This window comes from Hemicordylus capensis, chromosome 1 (assembly GCF_027244095.1).
Source record: "Hemicordylus capensis ecotype Gifberg chromosome 1, rHemCap1.1.pri, whole genome shotgun sequence".
Lineage (NCBI taxonomy): Eukaryota > Metazoa > Chordata > Lepidosauria > Squamata > Cordylidae > Hemicordylus > Hemicordylus capensis.
Genome location: NC_069657.1, coordinates 99,409,421 through 99,430,855, shown reverse-complemented (window position 1 = coordinate 99,430,855; position 21,435 = coordinate 99,409,421). Strand labels below are relative to the sequence as shown.

The 21,435-nt window shown below is 44.8% G+C and overlaps 1 long non-coding RNA gene across 3 annotated transcripts; it reads right to left on the bottom strand.

The window, feature by feature from the left end:
* Positions 1–1,522: 1,522 nt before the first annotated feature.
* Positions 1,523–14,526, bottom strand: LOC128339517 (uncharacterized). 3 transcript variants are annotated; one of them, XR_008313063.1, is made up of 5 exons: positions 14,256–14,526; positions 14,066–14,164; positions 4,364–4,727; positions 2,695–2,774; positions 1,523–2,164 (listed from the first exon to the last, which is right to left on the bottom strand). It is a non-coding gene; the product is annotated as an uncharacterized LOC128339517 (long non-coding RNA). The 3 variants fall into 3 exon arrangements; XR_008313064.1 differs by having other exon boundaries at positions 4,364–4,472; XR_008313065.1 differs by lacking the exon at positions 4,364–4,727.
* Positions 14,527–21,435: the final 6,909 nt, after the last annotated feature.

The window sequence follows — 21,435 nt, the reverse complement described above, 5'->3', positions numbered from 1 at the left end:
TCCATTGAGTTATGGTCTCCAGTTCTATGTCATCACACAGAAAAGTCATCATTCCAAAATCTCCTTTTTATTGAAATGTTATTCTGGCAACACTCTAGGGCTATTCCCAAGATCAGATGAAATTGGGCTAGGGGAGCCTAGCCAGATTTCGCCTGATCGTGGGAGCCACCAGGCTCATAGGTGAGCCCAGTGGCTTCCTGGCGGTTAACCCACCAAACTAACCCTCCCCTTAAACCAGGCTTGTGGAGGGAGCGCTCCGCAAACCCGGTTTTTAAAATTGTGAGTAGCTGTGGCTACTCATGAGTAGACCCCCAGCCGGGAGGCTTAAAAGCAGCCTCCCAGCTCAGGGGTCTCTCCAGCCCCAGCCGGCTCCATGATGGAACCAGCAGTTGTGTGGGTGGCCGCTGCGGCCGCCCAGAGCAGACTGGCTGGTCATCTCCCCGCAAACCCCTTAGAGGCCTCTCTGACTGCTGCTACTGCTCAACACAAGCATTATGTTCAGCAATAAGAATTCACAGGCATTTGCAGGACCATGACTAAATATCCATTTATCAAATATCCATTTAAGCATTATGAGAATTCTCTTAAGCTCCTTCAATATCTCACTCATATTTACCTTCTTTCTCTGCCCTTGCAAGACACTGTGGTCATTCACACAGTGAAAATTGTGTTCTACTTAGGTTTGGGAGCTGTGTATGCTTCCAGTTTTCAGTTGTGCAGAAGTAAGGTAGAAGGAAAACCAGGTAGAAGTGATTGTGTGGAAGCAAGGTAATTAGGAAACCCAGGCAGCTTTTATTCCTACCTTGCTTCCATGCAATCACTTCTACCCCGGTTTTCCTCCTACCTTGCTTCCACACATCTGAAAATTGGGAGAGTACAAACAGCTCCCAAACCTAGTTTTTGATTGTATGAATGACCTCATTGTTTTGTAATTGGAATTTGACTAGTTATCAATTCAGACTCATATGTAGCCTGCTTGTTTGCATTCCCAGAACGTATGGAACAAACACATCTAGAGTGTGCCATGCATAAAAACATAAGAAAATCCCTGCTGGATCAGGGCCAAGGACCATCGAGTCCAGTAAGTTGCTTGTAGAGCAGAACAAGCCTTTCTAGTAGGAAAACATTTGAGGAATAGAGATTATCCTAGATTCCCTTCTTCTTACTTATTAAATTCCAGACAATTACATGTGTATTAACTCAGCTTGCCCCGAAGGATCTTTGTCACAAGTGATGGTGAGAAAGAGCAAGTTTGGACTGCTTTGAACACCACGTCCTGGAGACAGGACAACTTGTGCTGTCATTCAGACATTACAAGATACAGGGTTTTTATGATAGGGAAATTAATCTCTGTCAGAAAGAAGAGATTAATTTCCATATCATAAAAACCATGTACCTTATAATGTCTGAATGACAGCATGAATTGTCTTGTCTCCAGGGGCTAAAGATGGGTGTGACAACATCTGTGTCTACAAGGGTTTCTCTGATAAAGCTCCTGTCTCACTTACACTTAACAAAAACCAGCATTTGAGAGCAGTGAGGGACTGGATGCGAGTGAGCAAACCAAACCTTCATCCAGGTCAAGCAGAGGTACTGTTGATTGGGGAGGATTGTCAGCCTGGAGCTAAGAGTCTTACCTTCAAGACCTAAATGGATTGGGACCAACATATCCTAGACCACTACTTCCTGTATGTACCCCGAGTAAACTCAGTTCAACATCAGAGGTAGAATATAAATGGATATTTCTGATGTTGAAATTGCCTAATGAGAAAAGTAGTAATCTAAGCATGTGTTCATCATTTAGAACTGTATACAACGTTTTTTTCCAGCTGATGCCATGTATGAGAGGAGGACGTTGCAGCTAGCTGTATCTACCTGATTCTACCTGAATCAGTCTGTATCTACTTGATTCATACTGACATGTCTCTGTTGGAGAATATCTCCAAGTGTAGCTTCAGCTGCTTCCATGCAAGTGAAACAAGGTGTATGTATTTGTACTCAAAAAAGGTGCATGTATCTTGCACCCACATACAAAAAGTATTTCAAAAAAGGTTGCTCAAGGTGGAAACAGATAACTATTTGCCATGTGATCACTTAAAACCATGGCAACTAACTTCATAAGTTGGTTTTCTGTGGGTTCCAGTAACCTGCCATCTTCTTATCCCTGCAAGGAACAAGACAGCAGTAGTGGTAATGCTAGCATGACTGTGTTGCTGCAGTCTACCTATGATTGCCTCCATAAGTAGTTCAAGATATCACATAGGATGCTTCTAGGCATTGAACACATGAAAAGAGTTTTTTATTTTCAGCTGTAGATGACAATCAAATGATTCTCCTTATGGATTAATCACAGTGTCTGATATCCTGACCAAATTACTCAATTTAGTATTAGAAAGCATTAGGGAAAGCTACTAATGATGAACTTATCCTACTAATTTCAATGGGACTTATGATCAGTAATTTAATCAGGATGTCAGTCACCAACAATTGCCCTTATAACTAAAGCGATTGTGTGTTTGTTTTTGGTTAGTAACAATTTGTTAAACACACATTTTCATAATACAGCATTTAAAATAATACAATGTACAAAAAGGCAGCAGCAGCTGCCTTATAATATAATATAATATAATATAATATAATATAATATAATATAATATAATATAATATAATATAATATCATTGATTTATGCTCACCTTTTTGTTTTAATGTGTCCAGCTTCTATTTCCAGTCACAAGCTTTTCTGATTGCTTTTGCTGCCTTGTTTTCAGTGACACTGATGAAATGAAATAATCTAATTTACCTTTCCTTTGACATATTTGCATTTCTACAGATAATGAAAAGTTTCACTTTTGTTTCTGGGCAGTTTCATTTTCTGAGTGCCATAATCTTGTGCAATATTTGCATTCCAAACACTGGAGGGAATGTTGAAACCATAGCTTCAAAGCTGTTTGTTAAAGAGCTGCCCTTTTTAATATCAGTCATTCAGGCTTGTCATGTTATAAAAAAGTATTCTAATATAGCTTATTTCACCTCAAAATCATTTTCTGTTTCAGCGTTCCTATGGATTTGTTTTTCCAAATCTATTTCACTGGCCAAGCTGGGCAGGCTATATTCATAAAGATCAAAAGAAAACATACAGGAACAATTTGCTTGTCTGTGACTGTACCAATAAAGATTGATTGATACAGAAACAACAAGCTTGAACCAAGATAGTTCTGAGCCATCGTACACCTTTATTCTGTGAAAGTAGTAGCAGTAGTTTCATGACACACAGAGATGTTGTCTGGGATTATTTTTAATTACGTGCTCTCTATCTCCTAGCAGTGTTGAAACCCAGTAAAAGCAGCTAATCTAGCTTTTGCCATTACAACTCAGACAGTTGCTCAGCTCACATCTTGACTACTAGTGTATTCTAGCTGCATTTCCTCCTGACCTCCCCAGAATGAACATCTTCATATCCCCTCAAAACCCCTATCAAGATTTTGTGCTTGTTTTGTGCAATTTTTCTGCCACAGACCCCAAGTTTTGTACCGCCTCATGAAAGGGCGTAACAGATAAATTGGGGTTCCAAGGAAATCTTCCTAAAAAGCAGTATTTTCATATCATCATTGTATCTTCCCCAAAACCTCCTCTACCAGAGTTTTATGCTAGCTTTGTACCATTTTGTGTCACAAACCCTGAGTTTTGTGCTGCTTCATTTAAGGGTGTAATAGACATCTCTTATTGGGGTACCAAGGAAATGCTCCAAAAAATGAATATTTTCGTATCTTTGTCATATCTCCCCAAACCCTCTACCAGAGTCCTGTGCTAATTTTGTGCCATTTTTTGCTAGGAACTCTGGGTTTTGTGCCGCCTCTTTTAAGGGAGTAATGAACATCTCAAGTTGGAGTTTCCAATTACCCCAAGTAATTGGAATAATCATATCCCCCCAAACTTTATCCAGGCTAGGTCATCCAGAAGCAAGGTGAGTGAAAACAGCAAAATAATAAAATATTTTAGCAGTGTGGTATAAATTCATGTTTGCTTACTATCTCTGTTTACTGGGTCTTAAGTTATTCTTTGGTGCATAGCAATACTGACACATGCAAATATTGTTCAGATTGCTTAATCATTACATGAGTTGTGCACCAGAAGCCAGAGTATAACTGAATTACTGAATTCACCTGTTTTTACAAAGTGCAATATGCATATGGAAATACTGTATGTGATTTTCAGGCTTAATGTGCACAGCCAGTATCGTGTACTGATCTTAGTATTAACAGGGGTGTATCTAACTCAGCTTCTTAGATGGTCTTACACCTCCTTTCACTAAAATGTGCCTACTACTGATTCAGAAACATAATGCAACTCTTGCAGGCTTACCTGAGTGTGATTATGCATGGTGAAATGGCCATTTGATTTGAGAGATCAGAGTCCATCCTGTCTGGTGCAAATTCCAACTGGAGGCTAGAAAAATCTTGAGTAGGGACCTCTTTGGAATGAGATGAAAGTACTTTGGAGATCATCATTGCGCTTTACACTTTTTTAAAAAAAATTATAATACATAAAATATTTATGTTTTGAAATTAAGTATTTTTCTAATGGAGAAATAATATCCATCACTTTTATGTCACAAAGAGGCAAGGCATGCCTGTAAATCTCAGACGCAAAATAGCTTGGCACTTCACTGCTGCTGTGCAGGGTGGCACATTGTGTCAGAGTAGAGGTTCAGAATTGAATGGCTGCACTGAAGAACATAGATTTTAAACAAAAAATAGTAAATCATACAGAAATGAAAAATGTGTACAATATGTACAGTTCATTCCTTAACCCTCCTAGTCATCCTTGTCTCACCCTGTGTGCCTCAGAGTTACAGGAAGGGGGTTAAGTCAGCAGTCAGTGAGGCGGGTCTCACAATCTGTGAGACCTGCTTTCTCCAAAACTGCAGAGAGAGCGGGCTAAGCCCGCTCTCCCCACAGATGACCGAGCAGGGAGCCCTGGGCGGCCAGATCGGCCACCCACACGATTAATCTTACAATTAGCAAAAATCAGGCTAGGCTCTCCTAGCCTGATTTTTGTTAATCGTGAGAATAGCCCCAGTGTGTGTTCTCCAGCCCTCTCTGGGGGTCCTAAGACTTTCCTTCTTGCACTAAAGCCTCCTCCCTCATCAGTGGTGTTTCCTTTCTTAAACAGGCCTGTGTAGGTTCTGCAGCTATTAAGACCCCATCCTTCCTCCCATTGTCATTCCTCCCCTTCCAGGCTTCCTGATCTAAAATCCCTAGGGGTCTGTGGTGGGAAGCCTCACTTTCTCTAGTTCTTGCTCTGGCATCCCTGGCCAATGGTGAGCCATTTTCCCTGCCACCCACCAAGGCCTGGTGGAGAGTTGGATTTGTCTCTGGGCCCACTACAACCTTGCTACGCCCTTGTAAGCAACAGTCAACAATAAGATTCCACACAAAAAATAGCAATAGCAATAGCACTTACATTTATATACCGCTTTATAGCCGGAGCTCTCTAAGCGGTTTACAATAATTTAGCATATTGCCCCCAACATTCTGGGTACTCATTTTACCGACCTCGGAAGGATGGAAGTGAGTCAACCTTGAGCCCCTGGTCAATATCGAACTTGTAACCTTCTGGTTACAGGGCGGCAGTTTTACCACTGCGCCACCAGGGGCTCAAAAAGAGGTCCCTCTTTAAGCAGTAGCTTGTAGGCATGTGCAAGCCAGATCAATCTGGGCCAGGCTTGACAGCAAACCAGCCTGGTTTGGTCTGAGTTCAAACTGCACTGCCCCCCCCAGATCTAAGAACTGGTTTGCGGAACAGTTCAGGTATACTTGTAAAGGGGGATCTGGTGAGGTAAAGGGTCCTGTAAAGTAAAGTAAAGGGGGATTTCCTAACGTAAGGTAGGGGGGCTGAACAAAAGTATCTTTAATTTAAAGGCCATGGTGTTGGACAGAGGCAGCAGGGGATAGTGACAGGGGCTCCTCCAAACCCCCCACTGACCTCCAGAATGACAGCCTGGGCCAGCTGTGCCCAGCACCGCCCCCTGCCACCTCCAGAGACTCTCAGTCACTGCAGGCTTTAAATTAAAAGTACTTTTACTCATCCCCCCTGCCTTATGTTAGGGAATCCCCTTTACTTGTAAAGGGGAATCCTTGCTGGATTTTCCTTTACAAGGACACCCCCAAACCAGCCCACTAACTGGTTCAGCCGGGTGCGATGGCCGGGTTTGGACCTGGTTCATCCAAGCCCAAAGCTGGATTGGGCTGGGTCAGATCTGGTATGTATCTAAATGGAACCGGACAAACCAGTTCTGAGCACATTCCTAGTAGTTTGAACAACATGGGTTTCTTGTCACAAAATCTCACAGAACTAACACAAAACTGTGGGTGATGTTTTTGGTGATGCAATGAAGTTTATTTTTTTCCAGAATTTAATGTGGAACCCTGACTTCAGATGTCACCTACATCCTTAAAGGGATGCATAGGAAAAATAGGAGGGCAGAACCACTAACTGAGCCAAAAAAGAGTGGTGGATTGGTGCAGGAAAACATGTATTTATTTATTTTATTACATCATACTTTTGAAATAAACACTTTTTTTTTGCCACAGGCCACTGCTCTTTTTGGTACATCATTAAGAGGAGGTGACACAAAATTCAGGGTTTGTGGGATATAATAATGATATTTGGGTTTTTAGAGCATTTCCATGGGACCCCAATTTTAGATATCCATTACACCCTTAAACAAGGCAGCTCAAAACTCAGAGTTTGTGGCACAGAACTAGCACAAAACTGTGGTAGAGGTTTGGGGGAGAATTGATGATTATATGAAACTATTCATTTTTAGGAGCATTTCCTTGAAATCCCAACTTGAGATGTCCCTTACTCCCTTAAATGAGGTGGCACAATACACAGGACCGGGTCTCATGATCCGTGAGACCCGGTTAGGGGAGGTGAGCGGGAAGAGCAGGCTAACCCGCTCTCCCCACTCACGAGCAGGGAGTGAGACCTGGGCGGCCAAATCGGCCGCCCACATGATTGCCGGCTCCAAGATGGAGCTGGCGGGGGCTGGGGAGCTTGGGGGCCATGTGGCCTCCAGAAGCCCCAATATGCCCTGCACAAGCACGCAGGGCATACTGGGGAGACCCCTGGAGCTGGGAAGCGGCTTTTCACCTCCCCTCCAGGGGTTTACTCGTGAGTAGGCATGGTGTGAAGCCGCATCGCGGCTACTCATGGTTCAAAAAACCAGGTTTGCGGAGCACTCACTCTGCAAACCTGGTTTGGGGGCAGGGGTTATTGAGCGGGTTACCCGCTCCAGAACCACTGGGCTAGCAGCTGAGCCCGGTGGTTCTGACGATCTGCAAAAATTGGGCTAGGCTCTCCTAGCCGATTTTTGCTGATCATGGGGATAGCCCCACAGTGTTTGTGGAACAAAATGGCACTAAACTAGAAAAACCTTTGGTGGAGGTTTTGAGGGGATATGACAATGTTCATTTGGGAGGGGTTAGGGAAAAATGCAGCTGTGTAGCCTCCTTCCTGGTCTTTCTCTAATACAAAAAGCATGGCTGAAAATATTGTTCCTTTTGTCACACATCAACCCATCTTAGTCAGCTTTTGAATACTTCTCCTGAAATGTAGTTTATTCCAGGCTAGCCACCTCAGTTCAGGTGATGAAGAGGCTTGCCAGCTTACCAACAATTTTCCTGATTTCCCAGGTTTTTTAAAGGCTATTTGGGAGCCATCATTGTGCCCATTTCTGCTTGGCTCTGCCTTTTCCCACAGGTGGGAAAAAACCCTAGTGCCAGAGTTTCCTGTCATTTCTAAAGGGTTAACAACACTGTGACATTTCCAGATCCCACTCAGCAATCTCAGGCTTATGAATGCATGCAGACTGACAACCCTCGTGATGAGCTTCATTCTCATTAGATTAGCCCACCTCTTTAATCCCAGTAACAATGGTAACCCCTTACACACATGTACACACACAGACACACAGTTTATTTTGTACTATAAACAAGTTAATTACAGTAGCTGGCATACAGAGCTAACAGAACTTCCTAACTAAATGCACCAATGTAGCTGGGAAGTGTCAATTTTTGACTCCCTTCCCTATAAAGTTCTCTGTGTCACTCAAAAATATGTCCCCGAGGGCTGCCCCGAGGGGATTTCAATGTCCACGCTGAGGCCCCCCTAGTGGGTGCAGGTCAGGATTTCATGGCCTCCATGGAAAGCATGGGCCTGTCTCAGTTGGTATTGGGCCCTACCCAGATGGCAGGACATACTTTGGATCTGAATTTTGCTGACCAGGAAATAAATGATCTGGAGGTGGAGGAAATTGAGACAACTCCCTTGTCATGGACAGATCATCTGGTGAAGTTTAGTTTGACTGCTCCGTCTGCCCTCTGCACGGGTGGTGGACCAATTACGATGGTCCGCCCCCAGAGGCTTATGGATCCGCTTGGATTTCAGATGGCCCTTGCGGAGTTTCCAGTGTCCAGAGCTGGTGACCCTGTCGAGGCCCTGGTTGATCTCTGGAATGGAGAGACGGCCCGGGCTGTTGAAACAGTTGCTCCTAAACACCCTCTCCGGCTTGGTGGAGCCCGATCTGCTCCTTGGTTTTCCTCAGAGCTTAGGGCAATGAAGCAACTCGGGCGATGGCTGGAACGACGATGGAGGAAGAGTTGTGACGAATCTGAGCGAACACAGGCTAGAGCCCATTTTAGAGACTACTCCGTGGCAGTGGGAGCGGCAAAGAAATGTTTTTTCTCCGCCTCCATTGCATCCGCTCAGTGCAGACAAACAGAGCTGTTTTGTGTGGCAAAAACATTGCTCCACACATCCCACCAGGTAATGGGGAAGGAATTATCTACAGCACATTGTGATCAGTTTGCTTGCCACTTTGCAGATAAAGTCGCTCGCATCCATGCTGACCTGGACTCCAGAGTTTTGGCAGTTTCAGCAGACATGCCTTTGGTACCATCTGGTCCTGTTGTGTTGGATTCTTTTCAGTTGGTGCAGCCTGAGGATGTGGACAAGATCCTGTGCAGTGTGCGAGCGACATCATGCGCTCTTGACCCTTGCCCTTCATGGCTAATAAAAGCTGCCAGGGAGGGTACAGGCAGATTGTTGGAGGTGATCATTAATGCTTCATTAAGGGAGGGCAGGATGCCAGTACCCAGAATGTTGGGGGCAATATGCTAAATCACTGTAAACCACTTAGAGAGCTTCAGCTATAGAGCGGTATATAAATGTAAGTGCTATTGCTATTGCTATTGCTATTGCTATGTCTCAAGGAGGCGGTGGTAAGACCACTATTTAAAAAGCCCTCCCTTGATCCCTCCAACCTGGACAACTATAGACCTGTATCTAACCTTCCTTTTTGGGCAAGGTGATAGAGCGTGTGGTGGCGTCCCAGCTGCAGAGGGTATTGGATGATACGGATTATCTGGACCCTTTTCAATCCAGCTTCCACCCCAGATATGGGACTGAGACTGCCTTGGTCGCTCTAGTGGATGACCTATGCCGGGAACTAGACAGGGGGAGTGCATCCCTGTTGGTTCTGCTGGACCTCTTGGTGGCGTTCGATACCATCAACCATGGTATCCTTCTGGGCCGCCTTTTGAGTATGGGAATTGGAGGTACTGCGTTGCAGTGGTTCTGGTCCTTTCTTGGGGGGAGGGTCCATAAGTTGGTGATGGGGGATTACTGATTGGCCCTGTGGCCATTGGCCTGTGGGGTACCGCAGGGTTCAGTCTTGTCCCCCATGCTGTTTAACATCTACATGAAACCGCTGGGAGAGGTCATCTGGGGACTTGGCCTGAGTTGTCAGCAATATGCAGATGACACTCAGCTCTATCTCTCCTTGTCATCTGATCCTAGGGAGGCAGTGGATGTCCTGAATCAGGGGCTGGAGGCCATGATGGGTTGGATGTGGACTAATAAACTGAAATTGAATCCGGACAAGATGGAAGTACTGTTGGTCAGTAGGAGAGCCAATCGGGATGAGGAGATTTTACCGGTTCTGGGTGGGGTTGCACTCCCTTTGAAGGAGCAAATACGCAGCTTGGGGGGTACTACTGGACCCGGCTCTACTTTTGGAAGCTCAGGTGGAGGCAGTGGCCAGGGGCGCCTTTGCATGTCTTCAGCTAGTGCACCAGCTGTGTCCCTTTCTTGAGAAGGCAGATCTGGCCACGGTTACCCATGCCTTAGTCATGTCGTGGCTGGATTACTGTAAAGCGCTCTACATGGGGCTGCCCTTGATGAATATCTGGAAACTGCAGCTAGTGCAAAATGCGGCAGCTAGGGTTTTATCTGGAGCTGCCCGGTGGGAGCACATCACACCCATTTTGAAAGAGTTGCACTGTCTGCCAGTTCATTTCTGGGTCCAATTCAAGGTGCTGGTTTTCACCTTTAAAGCCCTTAACGGTTTGGGCCCGGGGTAATTGAGGGACCACCTGCCCCCAAGGGTTGCTGCCCACTTGACAAGGTCATCTGAGGGGGCTATGCTCTGGGTGCTGACAATGAGGGAGGCTAGACTGTCGTGCACTCGGGACAGGACCTTCTCTGTTGCTGCCACCAGACTTTGGAATGCTCTCCCAGTGGCGATTCGCTCCTCTAACTCCATCACAGTTTTTAGAAAGCTTGTTAAATCTTGGCTTTTTATCCAGAACTTTACATGATTGTTTTATTGCTGCTTCTTTGTGTTTTACTCACATATAGTTTTTATGTTTGCATTTTATAGATTTTAAATTAGATTTGTTTTGTATTTTTAGCTTAATATTTTTATTGTCATTTTTATTGTATGTTTTTTAACTTTTGTAAACTGCCTTGGGATTGTTTTTAATAAAAGGTGGTATATAAATGTAACAATAATAAAATAAAATAAAATATACCATTGTTTAATACTGTCAACAGTACCTAGGATTCTGGATCTGAATAGTGTAGGCATAACGGAGAGGAGAGCTGGTCTTGTGGTAGCAAGCCTGACTTGTCCCATTAGCTAAGCAGGCTCTGCCCTGGTTGCATATGAATGGGAGACTAGAAGTGTGAGTACTGTGAGATATTTCCCTTATGGGATGGAGCCGCTCTGGGAAGAGCAGAAGGTTCCAAGTTCCCTCCCTGGCATCTCCAAGATAGGACAAGATTTTTATTATTATTATTTATTTTTTAATAGGACAAGATTTTTTTATTTAACCAACAAACTACCAAAGCATACAGTACGTTGCCTATCTGCAACCTTGGAGAAGCCGCTGCCAGTCTGTGAAGACAATACTGAGCTAGATAGACCAATGGTCTGACTCAGTATATGGCAGTTGCCTGTGTTCCTATGTTCCTAACACATGTGGAACCTTTCTGGTGGGTGCCAGAAGCAAAAGTGGCATAGAAGAAAATGGGGAAAGGAGGACTGGAATCCTAGAAGGAAAAGAATGTGAATTAAGGGGAAGGAAAAGGAATATCTGAACTAGCAGCTTGTTCCAGTGCAGGATAATACTTCTCATTTAGAAGTCACAACACCTGGAAATACTTAGTGAAAGCATGCACTTGTATAATTAGTATCTGACACTTCAAAAACAGAGAATGGCCAGTATGGTAGTTTTACCTCATGTACTGCAAAACTTTCTAACAACCATGAGAAGTAAATATGGAAATATAGAATTGAGGTATGCATATGGTAAAGTCAATATGATCAATATTGTATTGTGAGGAGGGGGAGATAGCAAAAGAAATTGACAGATTTCTAAGATTCAAACTATTTAAGAGAATACCTTCTTTGCCATGAACCCCATTAAGATCATCAGGAGAGGTTCGTCTGCAGTTGCCATGGCTCGTCTGGTGGCTACTCAGGGACAGGCCTTCTCCCAACAGCATAGGGAGGCTGGTGGCGGCCCATGTGTGGACGCCGCTGCAGCCCCCTGGCCCTGCCCCCTGCGTCTGACATCAGATGCGGGGGAAGTGGTCTCCCTCCCAAACGAGGCCACGCAGCCAGGAACGGCTCTCCCTGCCTTTAAGGCAGGGAGAGTCATTCTGGCTGCACTGCCAATGCAGTGCGGGTGAATTTTGGCTCCAAAAAGGGCTGCGCAGCCCCATTTGGGACCAAAATAACACCCCCCCCCCATGTCTGACATCAGATGTGGGGGCATGTCTGAGGCCGCACTCGTGGCCCCTGATTGGGGGCAGCCTAGGTTCTTTGAATCCATTCGCCCAATGGTGGCTCTGGCCCTGCCTTCTCCATGTTGCCCCAAGGCTTTAGAATGTGCTCCCTGTTGAAATAAGAGACTCTCTATCTGTTTACCCATGCTTTTAATTAGATACTGTTTTAATAGCTTTTAACATTGTTTTAATTTTTAAACTATTGTAATTTTTTTAACCTTTTTATTGTATTTTGTTTTTATTGTTTTATTGCAAACCACCAAGAGATGTAAGTGTGGGCAGTATACAAATATGTCAAATAAATAAATAAATAACATGCTTTTGTGTGAAAAGTGAATGAATAAATAAATAAGATAAAGTACTTGCAAAGCAAACAAACCTAGTGCAAGAAGATTGTGTAGCTGTGCTAAATTTTAGCAGAAACCTGCTAATGTTTTCTCTGCTTTCCTCCTGCTTATCTTTTTTATGGTTGGTGGGTTTTTGTTTTTTGTGTGTGATTTTTATGGTTTTTACTGTTTAACTGAGTTTAAGGTTTTAAATGTAATTTTTATGAAATTGTATTGTATTTTAACTTTTGTAAACTGCCTTGAGATGCCTTATGAAAGGTGGTATAAAAATAAGGAAATCACAGGAATTTTTGGAACTGTGCTCTTGTGCAAAAGAGGTTTAAAGAAAGTGGCGCAAGAGGTGAGACTGGATGGAGCTTCATACACCTCTTGTGCCACTTCTTTAAATTTCCCCATGTTTGCAGGGTTGTTCATGCAAAATTTGATATGTGTAGGAACTGTGAAGTATAATATTCAGAGTTTCTTCTAAAAATATAATTTTTAAAAATGTAAATTTTAACTGAGCATATTCCAGTGTAGAAAGTAGTGAATACAGCAAATTTCAGTGACAGGGTTGTGTATGCAAAATTTGGTGTCTGTAGGTCATCAGGAAGTACGACTTTATTTTGCACCGACCAACCAACCAATTCTTCAAAATATTTGTATTGTACTGCATTGTAGTGTACATTCTAGGGGCTTGTTTTATTTGTTTTGCATGTAGCTGGGAGAAATAATCCCAAACAGCCTCATGCAGTATGCTTTCATATTACTTTGCTAAAATATGCCCATGAAATCAATGATGGAAGAAATTTATCATTTGTAAAAGGCAGCCTCTTAAACACTCAGAATTTTTAAAAAGATCAGTTAATAATTAATAATCTGTCCTAAAACGACAGATACAACCTGCTGGTAACAGATGGAGTGATTGGCAAACCAGAAGTGACCATTTTTGATAGTTAATAGATTAAGAAAACTTGTATCTTTAATCTTAGGAAATATTTTGTAATTCAGTAAGTCAAACATATTGACTTGAATCACAAAGTCAATATGGCTTGGGAAATCCTATTATACATTAAGGACCTGAACCCATGACTCATGCTTGCAGTATGATTACAGCTGCTAAGTTCCTCAAAAAGATGCTGGAGTGGTTACCCTAAATTAGCAACCTTCATTTTTCCCCCCAGACCCAAGTTTACTGAACACCCAGAGCAGAACACAACTGGAATCCTGAATCAAAATGTTCAGTTCATTATGCCTCCAGATATCCGTGGTATATTCCCGTGGGGAACACAGTTATAGCACAATTGTTCAAAGATTCTTAATGATAGGATTATTACTAGGAAAGGCAATTTGATCTAGCCATCAGACTCCAGAATAGGGCTGCATGATAGCTAATTATCATCTGATGCAGATTCATTACTCATTACTGTACTATGAGCATCCTTTCTTATTTGCAGTCAAGATGACCAAAGCGAGGTCAAGAGCTGAATTTTTCCAAGGGATAGAGTGGGAATTTTAACCCATGTTAGCGATGGTGAATACAGGATGTGGTCTTAATAGTTAAGTTACTTCTTCCCCTGTACGGGTTCTCCCTTCTTCATGGTACCTTTGCTGCCACCACTCAGATCCAGTTAGGTAGGATCGGAGACAACCTCTCACTTCTCCCCGCTCTTGTTTGTGTAGGCGTGTGGGAGTCTCTCTTCAGCTGTTGTGAGAGAGGAAATAAAATGTACTTGATAAAACCAAGTAACAGGATTTTATTGTTTGAACAAAAGTTCCTTAAGCGTGATGTTTACCAGAGGTACATGGCCGCAGTGTTTTCAAAGTATTTTCAAAATTTACAGAGATGTTAACAGTCTTTCTTCCTTCTGGGGTTCAGGAGGTTTCATAGTTGCAGAATTTCTGCTGAAGACTATTGGCTCTTCCCCTGAACAGGCCTTGGCTTTCCAGGGGAGGACCGATTCAACCCTGCCTCCAGCCAAGCCCCACTTCTCTCTTCACCAGAGAAATCGCCCTTCTCTCTCCAAGCCCCTGGCTCACCTCCTCCCTTCTGTACTGACTGACCAACTGTCCTCCAACTGACAGATATTTAACTGCCACCTCTCTCTGTCTGGCCCCTCCTGTATTCCAAGCAGGGCTTCCTTGTCCCTTCTGCAGGGGTCTTACTACTGCAGCTATCAATCAACCTCCTGCACAGACATACAATAACAGTTTATACCCAGTTCTATACATGAACATACATGAACACAAGCAACACAAACATAACATAAAGTAACGTAATGTAACATAGCAATAGCAATAGCACTTACATTTATATACCGCTCTATAAACGAAGCTCTCTAAGCGGTTTACAATGATTTAGCATATTGCCCCCCAACATTCTGGGTACTCATTTTACCGACCTCGGAAGGATGGAAGGCTGAGTCAACCTTGAGCCCCTGGTCAGGATCGAACATGCAAACCATCACCTCCCCTTTCTGCCTCAGCTGTTTCATACTCATATTAGTATGGCATTTACATTTATTTTCCAAATGTATATCCTAGTTTTCTTAAGAAGATAATCCAAAGTGATTTACAAAGAGAGAGAAATATAGAACACAAATCCCTGCTGCAAAATTTAAAAGGTGATTAATATACAGTGATAATAACAACAAGTTATCAATTAGAGCCAATCTTCTGCCACAGCGGGTGCTGGGCAGCACATCGCTGCTGGTAAGAGCTTTCAGGTGTGGTGGTATGGGAGATAAGCACATATTAATTTAGACTTAAAGGTGCCTTCTGCCACCGGTGCCTCCCGGCAGCTGCCACTGCACCAGACTGGATTAAAATGAAACCAAGTACACTCCTAATACTTACTTTGAAAATCTAGCTATGGTTAAGGAGCCTTTAGATGCTACCTGAACTGTATGAGAACAGTTTTTTTTCATGAGAGCCTCTCTCACAACATTTAAATAACCGAACCACATGGGTGACAGGCAACAGTGTGGGTATTTCTCCCGTTAAATTGGTGCCAGCAGAGTGCCTATTCTATGGTTAGAACCTATGTGATAGGCCCCTGCCTATGTGGTTGGATTACCCAGGCCACATAGAAAAGATCCCTTTATCCAACTAATTTGAGAAGCATTTTGGCAGTGGTCCCATGGAATGCCAAAACCAGGCAGAGGGAGGCAAGGTGAGGATACAAACAGTACTGTAGTCCACTTCCAGTATCTAAACACGGGCTCCAGTTGTAGCTCTGAACTGAGGCATTTCATATGAGGCATTTCAGGAGAGGAGAGCTAGTCTTGTGGTAGCAAGCATGACTTGTCCCCATAGCTAAGCAGGGTCTGCCCTGGTTGCATATGAAAGGGAGGCTAGAAGTGTGAGCACTGCAAGATATTCCCCTCAGGGGATGAAGCTGCTCTGGGAAGAGCAGAAGGTTTCAAGTTCCCTCCCTGGCTTCTCCAAGATAGGGCTGAGAGAGATTCCTGCCTGCAACATTAGAGAAGCCGCTGCCGGTCTGTGAAGACAATACTGAGCTAGATAGACTAATGGTCTGACTCAGTATATGGCAGTTTCCTATGTTCCTATATACAATTAATTGGGAAAGTATGCATTTACTGAGAAAATTCAGTATGAAAGGGGGGAAATGCAAATGTGAATTCTGGAGACAATTATAGTATGGATAAAAGGAACTGCAAATTTCATGGAGTTGGGAGGTGGTAGTTTGTGGTGATCCAGTGATTCTATGCTCACTGTGCCTAGTGAGCAACCTGGCCTTCTGAACTCTGCTAATTTGGCTCTTCGGAAATGGTATCCTGTGGACTCTTATCTTCTTTCTCCCACACACATTTACAGAAACCACTAGTCTCAGCCAAGCCCAGACACCAACCATATTCAGGAAGTCTCCTTCCATTTTAGCATATGGGAACGCTCTTCCACAGTGACCGGCAGCAACAGAGCCAGGGCCAAAGTGCAAAGGCCATCTAGCCATGGGAGAAGACTGAAAGAGCATGAATGTGAAAAGCACAGTTTGGGGTGAGGCAGAATAAAACAAATGGAAGATGGGATTGATAAGACAAACATTTGAGCACTTCACTGTATAGAATCACATGCTATCAGAGTTACAAAAGTCTTGTGGGGCCAGGCAAAGAATCAGCTTGTGAGGAATTGTGATGTGCCTGACTAAGCTGCCTCTTAGTCTTCAAGTGAAATGCATGGCGGGGTGGGGGGGGGCGGACACGGACATTAACCAGCACAGAGGAATATGTTGCCATGTACTGCCCAGTTGCCTGCTCTGTGAGAATTCCAAGAGCGATGCTACAGTTTCACTTGGATGAGAGAGCACTGAAGGGGCTATTCACAAGCACAGGAAAACCATGCTACGGAAGCCCAGCCCAGGTTTGCCTGCATGTGAGAACCGCGGTGCCGGGAACCACACAGCTCCCAGCAGCGGCACAGTGGCAAACACTGTAGGGAACCCCGGCTTTTAGCCAGTGTTAAGGGCACGAGCACACTCTTACTCCTGGCTAACTGATTGTGTGTCGGTGCCACATGGCTCAGCGATTGGGTCTGACTCAATTGGCGGCAGCTTCCGATGCCCCTATGTTCTAGCTTGCTAGAAGGGCGGGACACAAAAGCAGAGGCGTTCTTACCCCTGGACCTTGCAGCCCTGGTCCATGGCCTCCAAGGTCCGGGGAGCCTCCAAATGGCCAGGGCGGGTGTGCTCCTAAAGCCACCCCACACCCGCCCCACTGCTGCCCCATCACACAGAACCTCCTTCCCCAAACCTCAAAATTTCAACTGCCATGTGCAGTGCGTGGCCGAGGGGTGGTGGCTGGGTGTGTGTGTCTGTGAGCTGAGCAGGCCTTTTCACCCCACGGCGGCAGCAGCCAGAGTGACCACTGGGCCTGTCCGTTCGCCCCAGCGGCTCATGCAGGGGTGTAGCTAGGGGAGAGGGGGGCCTGTGTTCTCCCTGTGTTCTGTGTGTCTCCCTGGTGGCCCCTCCGTGTGAGGGAGATAATGGAGAAAATAGGGAGGAGTGGAGCTGGGGGACCCTCTGGAGCTGGAGGGCCCAGGTTCTTTAAACCCATCTGCTCAATTATAGCTATACCCCTGGGCTCTTGATAACTGTGACGCGCTCCAGCATACCTGTGCAGTTGAAATAGATCATTGCAAGCCCTTTTGGGGAGGATTATGCCACTTTACACACACACACACACACACACACACACACACACACACACACCTCTACCTTATAGGGAGAGTGGATTTTCCCATATCAAAATAAAGTGTATGGTGGCAGCCTCCTGTGAATCCCTTACAGATGAGGATTCAACCCCAGTGAACCTCCCCCCTCTTCCTCTGGCTCTGGTAGGAATCATAACAAGAGCATAAGTTAATTCAAGCAGGCACTCCTGCAAGGTAGCATATCCACTACCCCAGGCTCAGACTGGGCAACAGGGCATATTCCCAGTGCACCCTGTTGGAGATGAACTTCCAGTGCATCGACCTTTTGCACCAACTGTCCTAATGACCACTAGGGGCATTGGGAGTAGAGACAGTAAGTCAGGGTCTCCCTATCTGTCCCTACTCTATGACCCCTGAACTGACTCTGCAGCACTTCCTGTGAGTCACAATCCTTCCTTTCCTCCTAGAGAGCAGATGGAAATCTCTCTCTCTCTCTCTCTCTCTCTCTCTCTCTCTCTCTCTCTCTCTCCTTACCTATCCATTATGTAGTCCTTTAGATTAGAGATAGGTCTTTCCTATCTAAGTGTATTTAACCAATAAATATTTAGTGTTTAGTCATACAAGGATCTCCATGTGTTTTCTCTAAATAGCTGCAATATCCAAACCATCCTCTGCTACCTACTCTGTAACTGGAGTGTGTGCTCATTCCTTAGTGCTCTGCTGTTTTACCTATTGTGGGTAAAAATCAACAACCTCTAACACACCCCACCCGCGGGGTGCCCATGTGCCCCGCCACACTCAGCAGCAGTGAATCCTCCCACCCTTCAGTACCCAGTGCCCTCTCCATATACATTCCACCGCCCTCTCAGTGCCCCCAGTCCAGCCCTGCACTACCCTGCTTCAGATCCATAGACAGAGGATCTATGCCCCATCCTCCAAGAAACTTCACCTTCAGCTGTCTCTGTTCCATTTGGATTGCCCATTCCAAATGCAAAATCAGTTATTTCTTGCACCTAGTTTGCAAAACATTCAGACCTCTTCCCTACAGGTGAATTTCTCAAGCAGGAAACATCCACCGCCATTAAAGAACATTAGAGTTATTCTCTGCCAAAGCCCTTACTTCCATCTAGACCCATTTCAAACAAAACCATGACGACTGACCCATTCACAGAAATCAAAAGTAGAATTATGGTGCCAGAACAGATTCTAAGGCCAATCCCTTAAGATAAGGAGCTTGCTTGGTGAGTAGTCAGCCCAGTGGTCAGTCTAGCGCACTGCCTTCTACCCTGACAGTTAGTGTCCCACCAGTTCTGTTATCTGAGATAGTGGGGCAATTCACACAATTGTCCCAGGCAAATGGAGAGGGCATGGGGGGTGGGGGCTGCTTTCACCTTACCTTCCCCCCAGATGACCAAGCAAGCAGGTCCTCTTGCCACATGGACAGCCATGAAGTGGGGATGTGTGTGGAACCGGCAACTGCTGGTTTGATGAAGGGGGGGGTTACCTTTAAGGAGCAGGAAGGGTTTCCCTGTGTTTCCCCTGCCAGTGCTGTGATTAAAAATGGTCCTGCGGGGCAGCAGCATACCTCCTTGCCACCCAGGTGCACGTCGGACCGGAAGTGCCCAGTGTGTGTGTGTGTGTGTACATGCGCAATGTGCACATGAGCACTGGGCACTTCTGGTCCGACATGCACCATGAGCCCTTGGGGGACAAGGATCCATTTATTTATTATTTCTCTATGTAAACCGCTTTGGAAGCTTTTGTTGGAAAACAGTATATAAATATCTGCTGTTGTTGTTGCTGCTGTTGTTGTTAAAGGTAACTCCCCCACCATTGAACTGTCCAAACCTTCGATCCGGTTTAGATGTCCATAAAAGGGCTTCTGTACCAGTTCATGCACATCCCTACCATGAAGCACAGAGAAGGGCAGAGGGATCCAGGGCCAGAACTTCTTGTCGGTCTCTGGGCATCCCTCAATGCAATGCAACACACGGCACACACATTACATTGGGGATCCCTCCCCCCTCAGACTGGGCTGCCCCAGGCAGGGTTAGGCTGATCTTGAGAAGTAGCAGGATCAGTTCCCTCCACTCCCCACCCGGCTAAACTCCTTAACAAACCCTCTATTCGCCAAGGTTAAGGGTGCTCTTGCACCCTTAATCTGGCTGCTGGGTATCGTGTGACTCCTCAGGCAGCCCAGTTGTGAGAACAGCCTCAGTGTCTCAGTTCTATTATCCAAGATCCTTTAACTGGAGATGCCATGGATGGAACAGAGGATTGTATAAATACAAAAGTGGTGCTCTCCAACTCTCCTATGGGCCCCTCTCCTTTGTTTCTGCATTACCTAGTGGAGAATAAGAACAAGGAGAACTTTGTCCTAAGGCAGAACCTTACACCACAAGTTAGCCCCTGCTAACTTGACAAAGAGGCACCTTTTAACGTGGTGATTCTCTTTTATTTAGCAGGGGGAGAGTAACTGGCCCTATCCACCCCCAGGACAGTACCTCCAGTGACTGTTGCTGGTGTCTATCTTGTGTTTATCTCTAGATTGTGAGCCCTTTGGGGACAGAGATCCATCCTATTTATTTGTTATTTCTCTATGTAAACTGCCCTGAGCCATTTTTGGAAGGGCGGTATAGAAATCAAATGAATGAATGAATGAATGAATAGTGACACCATATACCAGTAGTTTTCAAACTATGCTTCTGGGGGAACCCTAGGATTCCTAATAAGCTTGTTAGGAGTTGCTCAATGAGAAGATCAATGAAGATGGATCCGCTTCCTAAAAGCTAGTTTGGCCATTATAAATTTTATGAGCCTTCATTGTGTGATGGGTTTGTGTATTTGGTCTTCTCAGTATGAGGGGACTGATTATGAGACTCCACAGGCCTGATCAGAATCCTACGTAAACTGATTGTGCACCCAAGGACGTTTCCTGATCTCTGGAGCAGGGTGGCATGCAGTCATGGAGTGTGACATGCAGCATCCATGGCAGCAATGCAGAGGTTCCTCAGCAGATGAGATGAGTCAGAGTAGCCTAAGATACTGTGATGCCTGAGGCAAGGCAGCATTTGGTCCTTGGTGGGTGCCAGCTGCTTTTCAAAACCAACCCTTGCAAGCCTTGAAGGTGGCACAGTGCGGGAGGGAAGGCTACCAACAGCCTCTTCTTCTCTCCTTATGTTTCTTGTGAGCTTTGCAAGCAGTATGAGAGACTCTTCTTGCAAAGTTTACAATGGTCAGATCTGTCCCAAACAGCCACTCCCATGGAAGCTGCTGGGGAGGGGGATCTTGGCACCCTGCTGGCACCCCAATCATTTTCTGCCTGGGGTGACCACCTCATCTTGCCCCATAAAAGGGTCACCACCCCAAAAGTGGAAATAACTCCCTGAAAAAAGAAAGTTTGAAAATCAAATTCATTAACTTAATATTGCCAGACTTGGAACATTTCTGCCAATTATGCAAATGTTGTGAAGATCCCCCAAATATCCTGGTATCACAGTTTTCCAGACAGAAATTTGGCCCCAATCATGCATGCTATAAGAAACTTCTTCTCTGCTAACTTTGACAACTGAGATAATTCAGTGACTGTTCAGAAATAGAAATCCCTGAAGGACCAAAATGTAAAACTCAGTAGTTACTTTGTAGAATCCCATGCCCTGAACAGAAGAGTCAATGACTTCCGTCTGTTTCTTCTGTCTGTAAAGAACTGAATGTTTCTTTGCATATTAGCATGTAAATATCTCCTCCAGAATGAATAAGCAATATGGGCCTTCAAGGGGGAATGCTGAAAAGATATATAGGTGGGCA